The sequence below is a fragment of the Phoenix dactylifera genome, chromosome 10, assembly GCF_009389715.1.
Source record: "Phoenix dactylifera cultivar Barhee BC4 chromosome 10, palm_55x_up_171113_PBpolish2nd_filt_p, whole genome shotgun sequence".
Taxonomy (NCBI): Eukaryota; Viridiplantae; Streptophyta; class Magnoliopsida; order Arecales; family Arecaceae; genus Phoenix; species Phoenix dactylifera.
The window spans coordinates 4213719-4221054 of NC_052401.1; the positions used below are offsets into that span (position 1 = coordinate 4213719).

Sequence of the window (7336 nt, forward strand, 5' to 3'; positions counted from 1 at the left end):
CTTTGGTGCGATCCTTCTGGTTTTATTGCGGTGCGTGGATAAAGCTTCTTGGGGACGGCATCTGGAGGGATGGGGCTTGCAAGGGTGTGCTGGGGTGAATCATGGCCGTTCAATCGGTGTGTCCGTAGAGATGGTTTTTGTGCGGGATTGGAGATTCGTACCGGAAAGTTCATGCGAGAAAATTCGTTGGCTCCGTTTGCCCCTCCGAATGTCGCGAGTCCACGCTCGCTCTGGTTAGGTACAAAAACGCCAGTTAACTCACTAACCATGTTAGAAAAATTCAAGAGAGATCAAGTAGTTACGAAAAAAAGTTGGTGATTGGAACCACCACCTATCAGCTATGTTTTATATCCATCCTCACCATGAAGATTGCTGCATTGAGCCAGTGAAATATGCAGTGAATGTATGGGCGCTTGCAATTTCAAGATTTTTAAACCACTTAAAGTATTATTTTTATAGAATTTAGCTAGAAATTCTATAAAATTTATAAAATGTGCGGTTGATTTAAACATGACCTTACATCAACCATACTCTACTTAACTCAAATTTTATAGGAAGAGAAAAAGATCTACATAGACCTTTTTTTTTTTCTTCCTATAGCCTAAAGTCTAGGATTCATGCAGGATTTGGATAGGCTCTTAAAAAGATATGAGCTAGATTGACAAACAGGCCTAATTTCTATGAAATTTTCAGTTCCATTTTGTAAGAATATCCTAATAGTTCTCAAAAATATTGTATTTGGATGAAATATATACGGATCTTAAAAATTACTAATACATATTACATGGCTAAGAGATATACACCTAGTAGAATATTCATCCAACGACCCAATACAAATATTTATGTAAATTGATACATAATTTTTAAAATATGGTGTTCACATGTATATAGTACATGGTCAGATGATATACATATAGCAATAGTAATCTAGCATCTCAATATACACCTCCAGATAAATCAATATACAATTTTCAGAACATATTGTTCATCAGTACACACCATATAGTTAGGTGGTACACACTCATCGGCTTTCATATACATATTGTAAGCTTTTTTGATATACTGCTAGTAACGACCTAGTATACACTTCTAATTAAATTGATATACAATTTTTAGAATATAATATTCACCAATACATAGGATATGGTGAGACGATATATATCTAGAAAAATAGTCATGTAGCATCCCATTACATACCTTTAAATAAATCAATATATAATTTTCAAAATATGAAATTCATCAATACATATTACATTGCCAGATGATACACACTTAGCAAAATAGTAATCCAACATCCTAATATATATATCTATGTAAATTGATACATAATTTTTAAAATATGGCGTTCACCATTATATGGCCAGGTGATATACATTCGTTAGTTTCGGTACATACTATAAGCTTCTTTGATTAAAAAAAAAGAGAGAGATTTAGATACGAAGAAAGAGATTTGAGGAAGAAAAGAAAAAATAACGAATGGAAGAGATGGATTGATGAGGAAGGAGATTGATGGATCACCTTCTCATATGCGATTTTTTTAAAAAAATTTTAAGTGACTAAACTGATGGGTTTAATGAGTAGCTGGGCTTGAGGGATTTGGCTTCTACCTTTCCCCGGATGAGCGCCAGAGAAACGAGGTAAAATAAAAGGCCCGCATCTTCCCTCACGGCAAGCCCGAGGACCTCCCCTCACCGCCGTCGGCTTCGATTCCGACAAAGCGCTACTCGAGGCCATCCCAATCCCTAACCCTCGCTGGCGCCGGCCGGTAGGCCCTCGTTCGTCCGGGACGCCATGCGCTTGGCCGCCGGCGCCGTCTCCGTCGCCTCCGCGCCTCTCGCTGCCGGTGCTGAGGCTCGGGCCCGCCGTCGAGGGTGCTCTGCTGCGAGGAGATCGATGGTCGGCGGTGGAACTACGTCGTCGATTTGGAGGGTTCCTGAAAGCTCCGGAGGGGCTCGGCGTTGTAGGCCGTCTCGTTGCAGACCCCAGCAGCTCCAGTGGACGTAGGCTTTTCAATGTCTATTTGCTTATCACTCTCTTTCTTTCTACTGGGCTTGGCTTATTGTTCCTTCGTTCCTTTTAATTCATATAGTTTCATATTTTTAAATATTTTTCATTTTATACAAATTCTTGTTATCTTCTGTTTTATCTTGGTATTATAGTCTGTTCAGGGGAAAGTGCTTACTAATTCAGTCTGTTTGTCTGCAGCATTGCTGCTTTCAGTGAGAGGGCTAAGTAATTTGTGCAATATGTGTAGAAATTCTAAGTAAATCTAACATTTAGTATCGCAAAATGTTGCTGTACTGCAGAGAATATAGATCTTTAATTTATGTGAGTCTTCTTTTTATTTTGACTTTAGGAAAAATGTTGCAAATCATTGATTCGTTATGATTGGTCTTCTTTGATAAGTAGTTGCCTGTTGCTTCATTTTCTACTTCTCATATTTGGCGAATTAAGATTTGGAATTAATTTGACTGAGGTTGTTGAACGTTTGATCGATCTGAAAACAGAATTTAAGAAATCTGTAAATAGAAGGAAAGGGACAATAAATTGGGAAAGCTGTAGCAATGGAATAGATTATTTTTATTGTAGAACAGGGGAAGAAGTTTTCAATTATCCTAAATTCTCTAAATAGGATTAAATAAATGCCATAATATTTTCCCTTTATGTGTATAATAATTATGCAGACATGTCCTTCTCGATTCAGAAAATTGATATACATGAGCATCAATTTTTCAGAGGAAATTCAGCTAGATATGAGTCTTTAGACTGGGTTTGTACAACATTCAAAAAGATTGCTATCAAAAGGATCATAAGAAACTTTGAAGAGCTTGTCAAAATCTTCTTTATGATGAAAATAGCTATATTAACACCGGTTGTAAGGTATTTTAAAGAAGAGCAGGATTTGGAACCTCATATCTCCTTCTTCATTTTTTTTGACAAGATAACCTGAAACAAGGATAGAATTCTTTGGTATATTTTAGCTCATGAAGTGTCAATAGTTTGTTCTCTTTATCACTCGGCTTATATATAGTTGAACAAGCAGTCATATATTGAGTATTCTTCCCTGTGCTGAAATGTCAGGGTATTTGAAAGTGAAAGATAAGAAAAGCTAAAGATATCATGGATAATGGTTATGAGCTTTTTGTTAAAAGAATGATTTCCCTTGAAGTGGGGCAATGGGGGTTAGAATTTGAGAATAAAATTGTTTTTGTCATATTTGGAACTCTGAGCTGGGTGATTATAAACATATGAAAAGGAAAACAACAAAGCAAGGTAGACTAAATTGTCGATGATGTTTTGGTTACCGAAGAAGATGCAAAGTTCATGCTTTCAAGTTCCAGCTGACCATATTGGCTTTCTCTCATTTGTTTTTTCAGACCTTTGTTTGCATCATTAATTCTTTCTGATCTGAAGGGTTTCCTGCTTCAGCTAAGGACCTGTTTCTGCCAGTTCAGTGTGTTTTTTTTTTTGTCCCATTAGTAAGCCCTACGAACACTGTGTTTATGTCCGGAACCGTTGTGAAATGGTGGATTTTAGTAGTGGTGCGAAAGGAGTGGTGCTTGGCCTTTTGAAATGTCCACTTTTTGGCTATATGCTACTCTTAGTAGAACAGAACATAATTTGACTTGTGTTATTGTTGATCTCACTGTATTCCCTTCACCGAACATAAATGCTACTGTTATTGCTATCTATGCCACCATCAAGATTCAGCTGACTAAGCCCCTCAGCCAAAAGTTATTTGGAGCTCACATTAAACTGACATTGAGGCTTCTATGAGACATATGTTCACATAATTTTTTTTGTAAACATCCTAGAAAAGCCATTTATTAGCGTGTGATTACACTTTTTAGTGATCAACATGATCGTGGTAAATGATTTTTGTTTACTTTTTAAGTTCCTGGGTCAATGATCATGTGTTGCCAACCTTGCTTGATCGGGATTCTTAATACTGGCTGCTTTGCTTATGAACCTTTTATCCTGTAAAGTTAATGCTGACTACAAATTAAAGAATTTACAGTGAGCTGATTCTTGATTATACAATTCAAGGTTAGTGCAGATTTGCTTCTTTTATTTTAGTTGAGTGGATAATGAATGCCATAAGCTGGTGGTTATGGGCAGGTTCAAGTCAAAAAATATCATGTTCATGGCTATTCCTGCATGACATATTACTGATATCGTTCCTTTGGAAAACTATGTTTGCTAATAAAATGTGTTGAGGGAGCTTTGCTAGAGAATTGTGGTATTTAAATTGTTGAGGAGAAAAGATCTGAGAGAATGCTTGGCTTCGATTGATATATTGAGAACAATAATGCCGCATTCATGAGTTGTTGGAACCTGTGCTGAATTTAAGTGTGGAACATTGAGGAAGGAAGATTGAAAAGGTGGCCTAAGATGAAACCTTGGAGTTGTTGATAAATACTAGTTAAAATCAAAGTATAAGTTTCACGAAGTATGTCTGAATAATTGAACTTGAAATTGAGTTTAATGTTGGATGAAATTTGGAAAGCAAAGGGAGATGTTAGGTCGAGATTAATGAGGAAAAGCTAATGGAGCTGGAGGATGTTCATTAGGGGTAGTTGTTTAAGTGGTTGAATTTAGTTGTACCTTGTGCCTTTTTGTAGATGACCTATTATTTGGAAAAAAATGAAAACAAGGTAGAAAGTGGGTAAAATATAGAACTCACTAAGAGAAGAGAACTTGTTAAGTGGTTGGGTTAAGCTATACTTGTGCCTTGTCTTTATTAAGTATAATTCAAATATAAAAAGAGAAGGTAGGAGTGGGTAAAACAGCATGGAACCCTTCAACAGAATCCATGTTGGCTTTTACATGGCATTATTCATGAACATTGTAAGGATCCGTGCGGGTGTGTGTTTAGTCCCATATCTGTTATTCGCTGAGAAGATTTTGGGTACTTATACATGACTAAGGAGCCTAAAAAATATCTTTCGGCTAGCTTTTTTAATTGAGGTACTGGGTTGTAACAAATAGTATTAGAGCGAACTCGGCCCATAGCCTATATAAATTAGGAAACACTGCAACATGGGCTCATAGAGGCTGACCACGAGCCGATCATGGTAGTTGTGATTAGATTTGAATGGATTTGAACCCTTAGCCTAACGAGGACGTCAGGGCTTGAATAGGATGAGTATGTGAGGACCCGTGTGGGCGTCTGTTTAGTCCCACATTGGTTTTTTGCCGAAGAGATCTTGGGTACTTATATAGGACTATGAAACCCAAAAAATACCTTCTAACTAGCCTTGTTGGGAGAAGTCCTAGGTTGTGACAACAAAACCCATGTTGGCTGTTCATGACATTATTCATGAACATCAAATGACATCAATTTGGTGTTACATGTTTTCACTCTTGTTATATATGATTCAAAGAATGCTCTTGCTACTAAAGCTTTGAAAACAAACAAAATTGATATACAATTCAAGTGCAGCAAGCATCTAATGCCTTCATTTAGGTGTTCCATAAATTCTTGGATTTTTGTCACTGCAGTCTGTTGGTATGTTTTATAGTTTATGTAAGAAGAAGTATTTGCAGCTAGCAATACTTCCTATAGATGGATTCCGGAAAAAAATTGTTTTCTTTTTTAAAGGGAAAAAAATGAAATCTACGGAGTCTAACCTTTGTTGCATCATTAATGTATCTTTTGGTGCAGGATTTTAAAGATCCTAGGTGGTGCCTGAAGGCTTTCCTGGTAGTGCTACCCCTTCTTATGTGCCATACATGACATGGAGAGCTTTGAAGGTATTCTTTTTGACAAAATGCATTTCTGATACTGAATTTGCACCCTTTGTTACTTGAGACTAACCAATTTTTAAATGTTATTGTGTATAAATTGGCTTTTAAGTATGTTGCTTTCCTATTGACAAAGTTGACTTTGGCAACCTTTTTTTTTTTACTGGAATAAAATAAAGTATTTTGACTTGTTTCTAGCTTAAGCATTTTGTTCTATCTACATTTTTTTCACATTGTTGTACACGGTTAATCAACTAACCTATGTGAACTTTGAGGCTCTATAGTTGTTCAATAGAGAACTTCTTTCAATTTAGTAGGTAAGTTGTTGCTTGTAATAATTTGTCAATGGTTTGACAACTGCTACCCATTCAGCTGTTTCATAAAGGAAAAAGGGGTTCCCATAAATGAACTTCCATTATCTTTTGTTCCATTATCTAATAACGGGAATATGTTTAACTATTTAAAAGTTTGCTTCTGATTTCATCCTTTTTGCTGGATCTGGTTGTGAGGCAGTTGCATAATATCTCTCTAATTACCAGTTAGATGGACTTGGGTATAGCCATGAATGGGGAACGTGGATGGGAGATCAGGTCAAATGCTGATAAGTACTTGTATTGCTACTGCTGGCGGACCAATCCCAATCAACTGCAAGGCCCATTTGTGGCTCTGGATACCACAATAAAACATTTATTAATCTTTAACTTTCCTCTTATTTCTATTTCAATCACGGGGCTCAGTCGTCTGAAAACATTTCTAACCTATTTCACAATGTGGATTATATTTGTTATAGGGATGGATTATGACAGAATCATTGCGTAATCATGGGAGAGCTCGGCTATGTGGGCTAAAAGAAGAGTAATGCTTCATAAAAATCGAGCAGTTTTATTTCTTTCCCTGGGACATCTCATGGTTTAAATACTACAATTGAGAGTGGAACTGGCACTCTATGCTTGAAACTAGCTCTTTAACTGAGATGACAGCCATGGCTACTCCAGATATTATCTTCCGTCACACTGTATCTAGATACCCTAACCCCAAATTGTATTCTTAGCTGTGGATCTTTCCAATCAGCAAATGGCAAGAAATTCATCTGTGTTCAGCTTGGAAGCTAACTGCTCTTGGAATCTATTGTCATTATGAACATATAAGTTGATTCATTCGTAGCTTGGCAAACTCCCTATAGTGAACACAAATTTTCTGAGCCGTTACCTTCCAGCCTTTTTAGTTATACCTTTTTTCCTCCACAAGATTTTGTAGTAGTACTGTGTTGAATACTCAGGAACACTGAGTTTCTAATGGAAGCCTTTTTAGGTGCAAGTCATTAAGTGGAATGGTTTGTGCTATGGTAGTTGAAGAAAGGGGATAGATCTTTCCTGACTTTACCGAAGTTATCACATCAGTGTATATACCTTTGTGTAACTTGATTTGTAAGTCATCTATTTTACTATGGTGATCAGTAATCAACAACAGGTGATAACAGGTTTGATATCTTCTCTTTTTTTTTTTCTTTTTGTTTGTAGACTTTCCTATTGCTATTATGATATGAACTGTTCCTGTTTAATCTGCAAAGCACCGGGTGATTCATTTGATC

General features: G+C 36.6%; 1 long non-coding RNA gene across 1 annotated transcript; it reads left to right on the forward strand.

The window, feature by feature from the left end:
• The first annotated feature begins 1576 nt into the window (after window positions 1-1576).
• Window positions 1577-7336, forward strand: LOC103701616. Its single transcript, XR_001879126.3, has 2 exons — window positions 1577-2000; window positions 5666-7336. It is a non-coding gene; the product is annotated as an uncharacterized LOC103701616 (long non-coding RNA).